Here is a 14,881-nt window from a genome sequence, read left to right as displayed (position 1 = left end):
TTCATTTATTATTGCGAATTAAATCATGCTTAATCCTTTCTGGAATTTTTTTCGAGGAAATAAGTGTTTAAGATTTACTTCGTAATTTTTAATATAGATAATTTGAGTTTTCATGTATTTTTGCCTTGTTGCGAAGTGAGAGCTGAATTAATTGAATGAGAAATACTAAAATGTCTGTGAAAAACTGTTTCTTTTTTGTTTTGTTTGCTGAATTTCTTTTATACATCCTTCTAGATTTATTATAGTATTTGAATAGAACATGTGGCAACGATTAGATAATTCTTAAGATGATATAAATTTTGTGCACTCTGAGTTAAAAAATGACTAATAGATGGGATAGGAGATTTATGGAAGTAAAGGCCGTAAGGTCGAAAACTTCTTACAGATGTATATATAGATATTGTTAAAAAATTATTGAAATGTAGAGCTGTTAAGTGAACCTAGGGCCAGAGTGTCGCTATGGTAAATAAATATAGTGAATTTTAAAGAGTGCATTTATTCTATTGTGGATTATGCGCTATCGACGAAGTAGATTTAATTCAATCCAATAAATTTAAATGAAATGCAAGAAAAAGTGGATATAATTTAATATTCCGTACAAGGAAGTCATGTAGTGCACACATCAGATTTTTTCTTATTAATTTTCAGCTGTGAAAAAAAAAAAAAAAAAAAAAAAAAAATTGGTCAGCTATAGAAGTTTTACCAATCAAAGCGATTCTTAGTGCAGAAATTGATAACGGAGTTCATTTATATTTGACAAGTGTAAATAAAAGGTAATAAAATCTGTATTTACAGTATGCTAATTAATTTACAGTAGTGAATAATAAGATTTATATCATACTGTAAATTAATTAGCTGTGAATAATAAGATTTATATCATACTGTAAATTAATTAGCTGCAGTGAATAATAAGATTTATATCATACTGTAAATTAATTAGCTGCATTTACAGAGTTTCCGCTACTCAGGTGAAATGTATTCGCGAGGCGCATAAAATTGCTTCTGGGGACCGCTAGTGTGAGAACATTGTTAAAAGAGATTTGATAATCCATCGTTTTTGTATTAGGGTGGAGTTTGTTGCACGCGCAGCGATGACGTTACGCATAAGCACGTGTCTTCGTCATAATATATTTTTCCTTCTGTATTGCGTTTCAGGTAACCCACCTGCCGACTGTCGAAGCCGACTCGGTGTGTTGTCCTGAGTTTGCCTCATAAGCTGAAGCCGCTATTTCCGCCGCCTGCTGAAATACGTTTTTGTGGTTCTTCATTTTTTGCGCAACTGGCGGCTCTCTGTCCTGAATGAGTTACGGATTCCCACCTATCGTCGAAAGATTAGGGATAACAAAAACGAATACCATATCTTTTGTGTCCTGGTAAGTTTAATTTTCATGTCTTAATTTATTACAGATATTGTTTATTGTTTTTTTATATGTGTAATAACTGTTAATTCTTACTATATAGGAACTGAAAATTTATAGATTATAGAAACTGAAATGTATTGGAAAATATCACAACATTTTTTCAACTTAGATGATAATATGAATGATGGAAACATAATAATTTCATGTACCAAGAATTTTACATCCTTTGACATGTAAAATTCGTAACGTACTAATCAAATAGCGCCACGTACCTAAAAACATAATTCATCTTATGTGCGTGGCAAGCAGATAATAATTTTCTGCATCGTAGGATATTGGAGAATAAATACGTAACTTTCTTTTTATGGAAGTAACATAATTTAACATTTTGTTTTAAAACGTATGTATTTTCACTATATACAAAAACGTGTAAGTAATTTATACTATTTTAATTAACTAGCTCTTAGATTTTACCCATAGACATAAAATTATAAGTGGACAGAGAATACACCCCCTTTTCCCCCACCAAAGCAACAAGTTGACCAATCCATTTGTTCACAGTAAGTAAAATGCATTATTTAAGCAGAGTCGTAACTATCACCGAGAAAACTTAAACTTATCACATTAAGTGAGAAAAAATATATTGATTTGTGTATTGGAGAATTTATTTAAAAAAAAATTAGACTTGACACGATTCGCTTAAAGCGACTTTAAAACACGTTTTTAAAAAATTAGACTTCTCTAACGATATTTATATTTTCACTTTTCAATAATTTCTCTCCGGGCCGAAAAATTGTTAATCCAATTAAGAAATAAAGTTTATTTCTAGAAGACCATTAGGTATAAAAAAGGCGATTCAAAGATTGCGAAGGCAGTGTGTTTGCTTAAAGAGACTAGATTAGTGATCTCTTGTGATTGGTTTCTAACCATTTTTAAATACAGATCTGCTGCCTTATTTAGTGTATAATGCTCCTACTTTACACTAAATAAATATTTATATCCATGGACATCGAACATGTATCGCCTAGACGTCTCTAAGAAACCGCTAGAAAATATCTAAAATGTAAGGATTGAATAACTTGAAGGTTACTATATTGACCTTGGAGCAACTAAACAAAAAAGTAAAAAGAAGTGCATGCAATTTACGCTACACGATTTTGTTAGAGAAATTTTTCGAGCATATTTAGTGTGAGTTAGAGCAGTCAACTGTATGCAGCATGTCAGATTTGCATATCAAACAAAATACACCAGAAGCGAAATATGATAGATAATATTGTAGAAGAGCCATTGTCTAGCCTACAGTTGTGAGGAAAAAATAATCTGTGATTTGTCAAATTATAAATAAAAGAATATATTTTTTTATCTGCTCCGAGCCTGAGAAGAATGATGCGCTTTTCTCGGGGAACAAAAGGAAAATCTAAAACTAAATTACAATAAATATTATTGTGAAAGTTATCGAAAAGTGTACGTAGAAAACGTAATCTGAACTTTGCACCAAAAGTAAAATTCTATTGGGAGTGGGATATCTCTGGATTTTGTCTCTTGCGAGCCCTTCTTATATAATAATAATAATGTACGAGTATTTAGAGATAATCATAAAAATCAAAAATTAAATCAAGAAAGGGGCTAACAATGTAACAAGAAATACGCACATAAAACTGAAACAAAAGCAATTAAATAAGGTAATATAATTAATATAAGATAATAAAATTAATACAAAAAATTAACATAAAAATTAATACAAAATAGTGTGTAATAAATTGTTGAAAATTCTTGGTCTTTTTCAAGGAGCAGTCGAAGAATTTTCAACAGAGCCAGGCTTCTGAATTCTATTTGGATGACTGTGAATTTTTTTAAATAACTCAAAAGAAAGTGCCAAATAAAAATTAATTTAATTAAAATTCTTTAAAAGTGCAACAAAGTAAGGATTTTTTATAAACTTTTTTTATTTAAATAAATCGTCACAATCTGCTCCAGCGTGATTCTAAAACAAAAATTGAAAATGAATATTATAAAAAGAATTCTTAGTAAATCAGAACAGGTATTGGGTAAATTCAAAACAATGTGCTAAATAAATATTAAATAAATTTCGAACCAAAGAACAAACAGAATTGCTAAAACACTTATAAATCAAAAGCAACTATTGTAAATCTAAGTAAATATATTTCAAATCAAAATGTTTGAGGAAACGAATATGTTGTTTCTTTGAGGAAGAAATCTACTATACATAAAAATTTTTAATGATAATTAATGCTGTAAAGTTTCCAAATTGAGGATTATATACATATTATTAATTTGTGCTTACTCCGACTTATATAAAGAAGCGCTGTGAGTCGTATTTTTTTATTTTTAATAAAGTCTGACGCAAAGCACTGCGCAGAGTTTTGTTAAAATTGATTGTAAAATTTTTAACGGCATCTGTATTTTAAGGGGAAGAAGTGGAGAAAGAGGAAAGACAATTATCATATATGCCGACAGTTTCTACTACATAGTGAGTATTCATTAACGGGGCCAGTTTAGGGATTACAGATTGAAGGGAGACATGAAAGGTGAATGACTTCGGTACAGAACAACTATATAACAAGTATACGTAAAATACAGAGTGCCCCGCCCCACAAAGGGGTTTACATTGTTTAAACTAATAACACAAACAAAAATAACAAAAATAAAATTTTAAGTCACAAAGATAATTAAAACATTACTGATGATATTCTAATGTTGAAGACGTGCAAAATGTCTTCCATCGGCAGCAATATATTGTCTGCAACGCTGTGGAACAGGTAGATAAACATGTTGAAGTGTTTTCCAGAGGAATGGATTCACAAGCAATCACAATCGCCGTTTTCATGGCATCCAGCGTCTGTGGTTTTGTGGTGTAGACAGAATTCCTCGCGGAAAGAAGTCTAATGGAGTAAAAGAAGGAAATATGGGTGGATACTGGATGCTTCTTTGTCTGCCTATCCACCTCTCAACAAATATTTTATCCAAGAATTGCGGTACGTCTCGATGGTAATGTGAAGGTGTGCCGTCTTTTTTTAAAAAGGTAATCTTCACCTGAGTAGAGCTGAGGAGCATGTGGCACAATTGCTTCCTTCAACATGTTAAGGTATGCAGCACCTATCACTGTTTCTTTAAAAAAGAATGGCCGTACAAGTCCTCTGACAGACAAACCACACCACACTGATAACCCAGGAAAATTAGCAATTCCTACTTTCATAACATTGGGATTTTCTCTTGGTCAATACACGTGTCTGTGGCGACTGATGGTTCCATTAGATTTAAAAGAAGCCTCATTAGATCAAACAATCAAATCAGTCAACTGTTCTTTATCGCAAATCCTGTCACTAAATTGGAGGCGCCTATGAGGATTGCCCTCATTTATCGTTTGAAGCAACCTTAGAATGTAGGGTTTCCACTTTGTTTTCTTTAAAATGCTGTGGACACTTGATTTCCTTATACCTGATTTACGCGAAGCGTACTGTATGGACTTCCTGGAGGAACTTGTGAAAGCTTGCGACCCTGTTTCCACTCCTCTTTCGTGTGATACCGATTTTTTTCCTACCCACTACGTCCCTTCTTCATATTATCCACATTTCCTTCCTTCTCAAACTTTCATAATTTTTATGCGTGACGGTGGCACAGTATCAAATTCCGTTCGCCATCGTTTTTCATGTTTTCATATTTCCAAAAGAACATTAAAATCCACTTACATTGCTCAAAGAAAAGGTTTCCAGTCATCTCAATTACTTGTCACCATTCAAAGTTCAAAGAGTGTAAACCCCTTTGTGGGACACTCTATATTAATAAAGATGGCTTAAACTGTTCACTGAGCCCACCAGCGGCCGAGCGGTAAAGTCGCTGAACACTGGTAGTTCGGTCCGAGGTTCGAATCCCGCGAACGGGCTGGCTGCATGGGTGTTTTCGTGGTTTTCCCCATGTGTAACGTGTATACGAGCCAGTTTCCCTTAGAAAGTCCTCCACGAAGGCATCCCTCCCCTTAGGCAGATAGCCCTAGTGTGCTTTGCCATAATTAAATACACCGTAAACTGTTCACTGAAACTCTACTTCTCCATTTAAATTTTTTAAATCAAAATTGTCGATCACTGTGGCCATGACAGTTATGCTATCGGCAGTTCTGTATTGGGCAGACCCCAGTGATAACTGCTGTCCATTTTCTGGTCTGATATGCATCAATGCTTAGTTGCTTTTCGTGCTGGAACGGAAGAAGTTTGGGGTTACTGCAATAGGATATGCAATAAATGGCATGCTTCCATTTGGCCATCAGATTATTCTCATGCAACTATTACATTTCTAAAGAGAAATTTAGAATTTTAAATTAGGCAAAGCAACCATACTTTGCAACAGCTTTTGAATAAAATTCTCTCGAAATCGAGGGCAATCAGACGTAGGTTCATATTCTTCAGGAGCAACGCCCTCGAAATCAGTAGAGTTTTATTTAAAATCTATTTCAACCTTTTCCAAAAGACTTTTTCCCCCTAATTTTAAATTTCACATTGGCGTGTTTCTCTTTCATTTAAAAATTTAGAAGTTAAGTTACGTCCTTAAGCTTCATTTTCTGTTTAGTTATTTTTTTCTCGATAATATTCGTATTTCATTACGTAATTTCTAAAATAACACTACTAGAAACGATGGAATTAGATTATTTGGGAGACAGTATGCTTTCTAACATATTCAATGTTCTGAGGTTAGATTGAACACGAATAGAAGATTTAGACATTTTCTCCTCAACCAAATTTTACGAAGAGATGTTATTTTATCTAGAATATTTTTGCAATAAATGAAATGGATTTCGAGCGGGACAAACACCATACCATTATTTACATGAATATATAAATATATTTAACGATCTTGGATGTCTGGTCAACGCAGTTTCTGTCTGCTAAGTACTTTTGTTGAATGTAGACTGTGTCCGTGTTGCAGTTAAAACGGAAAGAGAAAATTCTGTTAGGATTTGTAGAAGGAAACATCAGAAGAAGAAAGCAACTTAAGTGCATTTTAAAACAAAACGCAAGATAATAATGCGACTATGAGTAAACAGCATAATAGTACACGAAATGAACTAAACGATTACGGTAATAAAATTTCGCAAATTGAATCTGACAGAATTTCTTCAGTTTTAAGGAAACAAGTTAGAAAAGAAAATACGGTAGAGCTCGTAAATAGAACATGAGTAATTGGGACTATTTGTGAAAATGCAGATGTCAAGAAAACAATTGAAATAGTAGAAGCAGCTTCAATTGTATGCACAGTGCTGCCACATTAGCTTCAGTTGTATGCACAGTGTTGCCAGATTTTCAAAATTACTGACCAGGAACATTTTAAAGTTACGCTATTTAGGAAAATTAAAATTTCCTGAAAAAATCACATTCGCTTTACAATTAAATGTTCGCAGGTTACGAATTAAAAATTGCATTTTTGTCACTCCTGGTCTTGGGATAAGTTTGGGTGAGGGTGAAATTTTATCCATTATCCGTTAAAATAAAATACTCGCAAATATTTTCGCGCTATAATTTCTTTAAAAACCAGACAAATTAATAGTTAATCCGGACCATGAATCTAAAAACCGGCTAGTCCGGGTGAAAAAGCGGACTCTTGACAACAACGTATATTAAAAAAAAATAATAGTCTGCTAGTTTCCAATCCAAGAAAGCAGAAGAAAAATCTCAAACGCTTAGTTCTTCTTAATGCGTTGTAGAGTCAGTATGTTATTTTGAAGCAAAAGACGTGAAAAATGAGCAATACCCTCGCCGGGACTCGAACTTGGACCTCCCGTTACACAACGAACTCATGTAGAAAAGAAGGGAGAAAATACCTTTTATACTCCCAGGGCGACTGGGGGTTAGAGGATCCATCTATTTTGTATTGATTGTTAGTCTCGTATAACAGGGTTTCACACAACTCAGTATTTTCTGAACCTGTTTAGCCTGTTATAGGAGGGATATCTGTATTTTCTTAACATATTATAGAAGATGCAACTCTAAAGGGGACCATGTTACGGTGGCCCACACGTTCCAGATTGCGGGAGGCCCGAAATGACTTAAATAAGCTACGTTCAATCAGTATGAAATTGGTTCAGAATTGTATTAACCATTAAGCAAAATAAGCACCTTAGGGTGTCAAGGAAAAGGAGCTGGAAATGGGGCAGCACAAAAATTTCCCACTGCCGTTTTACGATGAAATATATGGTGCAAGTAAACCAAGACGGCGAGAGCAGGAATGAGGGAGGGGAACATGCGTAAATTTATTGCGGGGGTCAAAATCTTTTCAGTGCTTAGGCCATCTAAAAGTCTTAATTCGACCGTGGCTTCACGCATATCTTTTTGTTCTGTGGCTATAAGTGGGATTTTAAATATTTGTGATTTTCAACAAAAAGAATATTTTGATTGATTTTCACTATCTGAGTTCACTGTTCTGTTTTCTTAACTTGAGATCAAGATTTGGAATATGTTACTACATTTTGAACAGAACAAGCTTGGTTCTTACTGGTCATCATAGATGGCGCCACGCAACAATTCCTTTTAATTGCGAACTTTTCCTGAGTTCAATGTTTAATGGATGTTCTTTGAAAAATAATTTGCTATTCTATTTTCTGTAATAGCAGTCATCATTTCATCAGAGTTCAATATTAACGGAAACATTTACTTTTAATATTATGTTATTTTCTTATTAATCTATTCCAGTTTTATGGATTTTATGCTGCCTCTATCCAGTGGCGTAGGCGCAGCATTTTTCGCGTCAAACATTATATTATATATATTAGTCACGTGGCTCATTGAGGCAGGTGAAGAATAATTAAATTCTAAATTGCCATACGGAATTAATTTTGCGAAGAAAAAGAGTTTTTGCTGCAGGTATTTAAAGAAATCTTCGCGTGATTTCAAAAGCTACATCCTGTTGTTATATCGTTTTTTACTCCGTCGAAAGTTTTTAATTCAAATTATGAATGTCAGTTAAATTATGGTTACTGACAAAAAGGAAGAATTCCTTGTTACGAAAGAAGCATTTAAGAATTTTATTTTCGTTGTTGCTAGAAAAATCGGAGAAGATGCTTAGAAGAGCAGTCCTATTGAATTTTTGCAGTTTATTCCAATGTGCAGTCTCCAGAACAAAGTTCCAAATATTGTAATAACTATGCAAACTTTCTTCTCCATTGCTATAAGTGTTGTGCTAATTATGAGAAGCATGTTCTAAAGTATCATTTAAGAAATATTTTAAAACTACGAATGTATATTTTGTATTTAAGAAATTTTTCTCTACTGTCTACATAACAGCAGTTGAAGCAATCAGATAGTCCTGTACAATATCATTGCTGGTTCTGCAAACAAAGAAGCAAGCAAAATAATAATATCATTTTAAACTATTAGGATGAAAGTTTTTCTTCAAAAATAAATGTAGAGTTTATTTCTCAGCATGTCGTTTGGATATTTTTTTAGAGCCAAAATTGGCTTGAAGTGCTCGAAATTCAAATTTAATTCGAACTTATATAACCGAATTCAAATTTACTTCAAATTTAATTCGAACTATATTTATATATTCTTTGTTGAAGTCACACTTCACGATATCCGTAAATTTTCAAATTGCAAAATTGCGTAATAATGAATATTTTTAAAAAAACCGCAGTCATTTGAAATAATGTAGTACCAGGAAATTTGAGAATGGTAGAATCAGTATGAAATCGTGCATGACATAAAAACATTGTATTTCTGTGGTAAAAGGTGGTAATAAAACGATGGCGCTATACCATGATCCTCTTTCGAAGCGAAAGCAATAAAGTAGCAGTAAAGAAGTGTGGATGGCATCCCCTTTACAGCCCAGATTTGGCTATAAGTGATTATTTATTATCTGTTCTGCAGCTTAAAATATAGTCTTCGTGAAATGATTTAACGATGATGAAGGGAAGAAATCTCGTATCCAGTGAGAAACATTTATTAAGGATCAACGGTGATACTCATTGCAGACAGTGTTTTATCATCAGTAATATACTTATGATTCTGCCTTTATAGGCAACTGCTAAGACGCATTTTTCTTCATTAATTATTTACTTCTCAGTTTCAGAGCTCGTCTTTTAACAGAGGGTTTATATTTCTTTTTCTGCTTTCTTAGGATCTAGAAGGGTTATATCTTGAAATATTTGTAAACGCGCGCTGCTAATTATATTGCTGACACATTAGGTATTTTTTGAGCAGGAAAGATAAAAAATTTGCAACCTCGAACCTTTGGAATACGCGCCCAGCGTGCAGACCACCACATCACGAAGGCATGCGAAGAAAGCGGGAGAAATAACTTATATACTACCCCCTTTAAAGGGCGACTGTGGTTTTTTGAGGGGACCCAATCGCCAAATCCTGGGTGGGGAGAATCATTATCCACCGCCCTTTCAGTTCGGGCGCCATTGTAGAGACATTAGTTATTTTGGGAGCGGGAAAGATGAAAAATGTGCAACGCCTTCGCCGGGTATTGAACCGCGGACCTCTGAAATACACGCCCATCGTGCAGACCACCACACCACGAAGGCATGCGAAGAAGGCGGGAAAAAGATTTATCATCAAAAGAAAAGATAATTTGTTCTTGTATAATACATTGGTTTCTTGTAGCTTTGAATCTGTAAATGCAAAGATTGGTTTCTGAGTTATTTCTGAGATTGGTTATGAGTCTATTTATTTTATTATGTGCGAAATACTATGTAAATTTCTACATTTTCGTTTTACCAAAAAGCAGCAATAAATATGTTAATTTTTTAGATCTGAAGTGTTAGAATCCCCTAAAAGCAGATAAATCTTCTTTTATGATGATTTTATTTGCTGTTTTCTATTTTGAACTTAATAAGAATTAATATAATGCAACTGAAATATGTAAGAGTTTGGTTTCAACATGTGATATGTAAATTCGTTAATTAGCCTTATCCGTTTTATTAGAATGCTGTGATATATTCAGATGCGCATACATTTACAGAAAGAGATTTTGGTTGCAATTTTTTTTATCTTAACTTAACTAATTAATGATCTGCGGTTTCTTTTTTATTTATATCGATTAGATATACATGGAATTTGATATTTGCTGCTGCTCATCTTCTTGTTGCACTTTTTATAATTTTCTGTTATATTAATTTTCTACGTCAGCCTGTAATCTTGGAAATCAACTATTGTATTCAGTGGAAGCATGTAGATTGATTTTTGGCTCTAATATCCTGTTCGATCGACAGATTTTGACATATTTCTGAGTGCATTGGTGTTGAATACGCCATTCTTTAATTATCATTAATGAATCATAAAGGCATACATTTTGAGAAATCGGATCCTTAAATTCTTGAATATGTACAAGTTTTGATTACAGCCTAAGTCTGTAAGGCCCGGACTCTGAGTATCAGTCCTGTTTTCCCTCTCATAAAAAAATCTGATGTGAACACCACGTGACTTCCTTGTACAGCCTATTAAATTGTACACATTTTTTACTGCACCTCATTTAAACTTGGTTACTCGAATTATTCTGACTTATATTAACTGAACCCTTAAGACAAATTGAATATAACTTCAAAAATTGAAAATTTTGAAATTAAATATACTGGTCAATCGTCGAGTGTCAAACTTCTTTTTTTCCCGTCCTTCTAATGAGTATTAAAACTTTCCCAAATACAAGTATTGAAAGCGGAAAACTGTATTGAAAGTTTGAGTTCGTTATTTGTGCAAAAATAATTTGTTTTTTAAATTTGATGTTACCAAATCATGAAAATTTTCGTCCGTAAGTGTATGGCTACGACTAATGATTGCGAAAATAAAGGCTGGGTAAAGACTTTTAAGGCGGGTAAGAAGAATGTATATATATATATATATATATATATATAATTTATCAAGCAAAGCAGTAATAACAATTTTGGTCAAGAAAACATCTTGCGCAATATGCTGCAAAATAAGTAAAAAATAAGTAAAAAATAAAAATTGTAGAAAGCTCGCCTAAAAGTTACCAAGAGCTGCTGCTCCAAAAGGTTAAAGATGTTTTCAAAAATTAATACACATGAAAAACAAATCATTAGACATGTAAAACATAAATACAATAAAATTAAATAACAGAAAAAGTTAAAAAGTAAGCGGAAAATGGTAAATTAGCCCAATTCGACATCCAAACAGGCTTTTCAAGGGAAATTTCAATTATTTGAACGTCGAATCAAGCTAACCCCATTACGCGTTTCGCCGAAACAGACAATTGAAACTTTTTCGCTAAAAAATTTTTTGACAAAGTGTCTTGGAAATTTTAATAGTCTGTTCCAATTTCCCGACGCGTCCGCTCAGAAAGACACATTAAGGTGTTAAAATATGTAAATCAAAATCAAACTTTCTAAATCTAGTCTAAAATTAAAATCAAAACGAAAATAAATAGCGATGAGCTATTAGTCCTAAAAATACAAATATATTCGGGCTGGGCCTGCAAGCTTAAAGATTAACAATTTAATTTTTAAAAACTGTAGATTTTATGAAACTGTAAGAAAACCTGTAGTTAATAATCAATATAAAATAAAATTGAGAAAAGAACAACTCAGTGGGTCTTGCTAAGACCAAGAAAAAGTTGTAACAAATGAAACAAAAACTGACCTTTGGCGATGTAAAGCTGTCCCTCTGGAAACATGCAGAAAAATGGCTGCTAAATTCAAGCGTCTTATTTTTGGATGACGTAGGTAGGGGGGGGGAGCGAAGAGTTGTGGGCGTTTAGCCAATGCGAAGTGATTTTCGTTATCTGTAACTCGTCTCCTATTATCGGCGGGGGCCGGAAACCTCGGGAACCGCGTGAAGAGCTCAAAAAATGGCGCTTGGCTTGTAGAAGGATGGAAAAAATTCTTTCGAAGTGAAAATGGCAAATTCAGCTAAAACTATAAAAACTTGGCCATTAAAGCATGAGAAAAAGGAAAAAACAGTAATTTGTTAAAAAAGTCGTAATTCTTCAAGCTAGCGGGCGATCAAGCTACTATGAAAAATGAAAAAAGCCCGATTTGTTAATAAAAGCAGTAAAATTGGCCACTAAAGAAATTTAAATTTAAAAATATGTACATAATAGTATTTAAGATTAAAGTGCCAAAATTTTTTTAGGAGGAAAGAGAATGAATAAACAAGAATTTTCTGTACATTTTTACAATAGATTCTCTGAATTAGTCATCCTTCTTAAACCGTCCGTAGCTTTAGGTATAAAAAATCATTATCTAACTCAAAAAATCTATAATTAGGTAAGGTTAATGCCAGCTTTGGTTAGGGAATTTTTAATTATTTTATGTGGTATTTGGTTACTTTTTAAAATAGTTACGAAGTATAGTATTTCTTCTTGTAAGTGATCCGCAGTATTGCAAATTCTTTTCATTCTAAGTAGCTGTGAATAAATTGTGTTGATTATTACTCTTTTGGAAATATTTGAATTCCAGTTAGTGAGTTTAAGTGTGGAAAAATTAAATTCTCTTCTTTTATCGTAAACTTTAATAAAACGGTAATCAATAATATGTAAATCAAGGTAGACTATATCATGCTGTTCTGTATTGGTTTTATTAAGTTTTAAGCAAGCAGGGTAGATATTAGCGTTTTCTATTTTGTTGTAGTTATTAAATGCTATGACATCATCAATATATCTATAGATGTGTTGGAAAAAGAGACTTTCTTCCGTTCTGAGTGAACGTACATAGGTTAGTTCTTTAGTGAACAGGAATAATTCACAAACTGAAGTTGAAAAATTCCCGCCCATAGGTATTCCCGGAACTTGTTTATAGATGTAATTGTCAAACTGAATAAAATTATTGAAGAGAACGCTGGTAAGGAATAGCTGCCATTTTTCGTTGCTGAGAATGGTAGAAATTTGTGGAAATAAATCTGGAAGAGCAAGTAAACTTGTAAAAATTTCTTCGAGTGGTAGAGATGTATAAAGGTTTTCAAAGTCGTAGCATTGGATATGTTCTATTTGAAGGGAATTCAGAGTTTTAATAACTTGTTCATTACTAGAGATCATCCAGTTGCAATGCAAACCTTTAAAATCATAGTTATTGATTAGTTCACGAATCATACGAAGTTTTTGTGCAAAGAGATAATCTATTTCTTTGAGATAACTTTTAGTACTATTAGCTATGAACCTGAATTTAATTGGAGACTTATGAAATTTCGGTAAGGCATAGAGATTTGCAAACCTGTTGTTATATTTCTGGGGTTGTATTTTAAGTCTTTTATGTAGTGCTTTAAATTTATTTAGAAGAATCTGAGTACTGGAAGTTATTTTTTGGTAAGTGCAAGTGTTATTTAACTCTTTATGCAGAAGGTTGTAGTAGAAGTGTTGTCAAATAATACTAAAATTGTTGCTTGCTTTGTCAATCTTCGTGATGATAAATATATATATATATATCATACGTATTTACAGTATTAAAATTTTTTATTTTGGTTTGGTGACAAATGGTTGATATTTTTACATATTTATAGGGAATTTTGGATTTTACTGGCACTGAATTTCATTTCTTTCGTATCTTTGTGAATTTGGTTCTAAATTTTTTACTTTTTGTCTCTTTCTCTATATACAGTGGAACCTCGAGATACGAGTTTAAGTCGTTCCAGCATTGAGCTCGTATAGCGAATTTCTCGTATCTAGAAACAAACTTCCCCATTGAAAATAATGGAAATCCAGTTAATTCGTTTCGCACCCCCAAAAATATCAACATAAAAATCAAGTTTTTTAATAAATAACACTGATAAATAATATAACCGTAGTTTACCTTTATGATAGCTTCCGACACCGAATTTTTAACTGCTTCTCAACATCTTCTAGGAGTTGTGGACGGTGCTTGGAAGTAACGGTAACTCCTTTGGCTGCATCAAGTTTCTTAATTTCTTCCTGCTTCTTCAGAATAGTGCAAATCGTCGATGTCGAACGGCTGTAAGTCTTCGCCAATTCCGTCACTCTTACACCACATTTGTTTATCTATGATCTCTTTCTTAATTTCAACGGCCTTGGTGTCCTTATTTTTCTTTGCAACTATCTGAGGCAACAATCTTCTTGGGAGGCATCGTGAAATAATTATTTTCATGTTAAATGTAATAAACAATTGACGCACAAGCGCACAAACGCGTAGATCAAAGAACATCGAATGATCTGATGAGGGGATTCCTCGAATCGAGCCGAATTGAGAAATGGCGACATGCATACCAACAGCCTGGCTCATTGCTCGTTACTCGAGTCAGTGCTCGTATTTAGAGACAAATGTTTCGCTGATACTTTCCTCGTACCTCGAATTTCTCTTATATAGAGGTGCTCGTGTCTCGAGGCTCCACTGTATATACTTTTGGCACTGCCGATTGTAATAAAAGGGAAGGGGCATAACTAGATGTTATAGCAGTCTCATATACAAAATTTCAGCGTTCTACGGGAAATCTTTTTTGTGTTATGTGAGGTACATACGTACATACAGACATCAAGAAATCCATTTTTAACCCATTTTACAATTCGTGTTGGAATAAAGAGTTCTTTTTTCTGTCCGTACGTAT

The 14,881-nt window shown here is 33.3% G+C and overlaps 1 protein-coding gene across 4 annotated transcripts in view; it reads left to right on the top strand.

The window, feature by feature from the left end:
• Positions 1 to 14,881, top strand: part of LOC118185934 (uncharacterized) — a 166,755-nt gene that overhangs the window by 126,648 nt on the left and 25,226 nt on the right. For all 4 annotated transcript variants that reach the window (XM_035355906.2, XM_035355908.2, XM_035355909.2 and 1 more), the window contains one exon: positions 1,156 to 1,373. The gene's annotated coding sequence lies outside the window, so the exon portion shown is untranslated. The remainder of the gene's footprint in view (positions 1 to 1,155; positions 1,374 to 14,881) is intronic.

The sequence above is a fragment of the Stegodyphus dumicola genome, chromosome 12, assembly GCF_044657685.1.
Source record: "Stegodyphus dumicola isolate Sdum_Otavi_A_Nest chromosome 12, ASM4465768v1".
Taxonomy (NCBI): Eukaryota; Metazoa; Arthropoda; class Arachnida; order Araneae; family Eresidae; genus Stegodyphus; species Stegodyphus dumicola.
The sequence above is the reverse complement of the archived record's forward strand: the minus strand, read 5'-3'. Positions and strand labels throughout refer to the sequence as shown.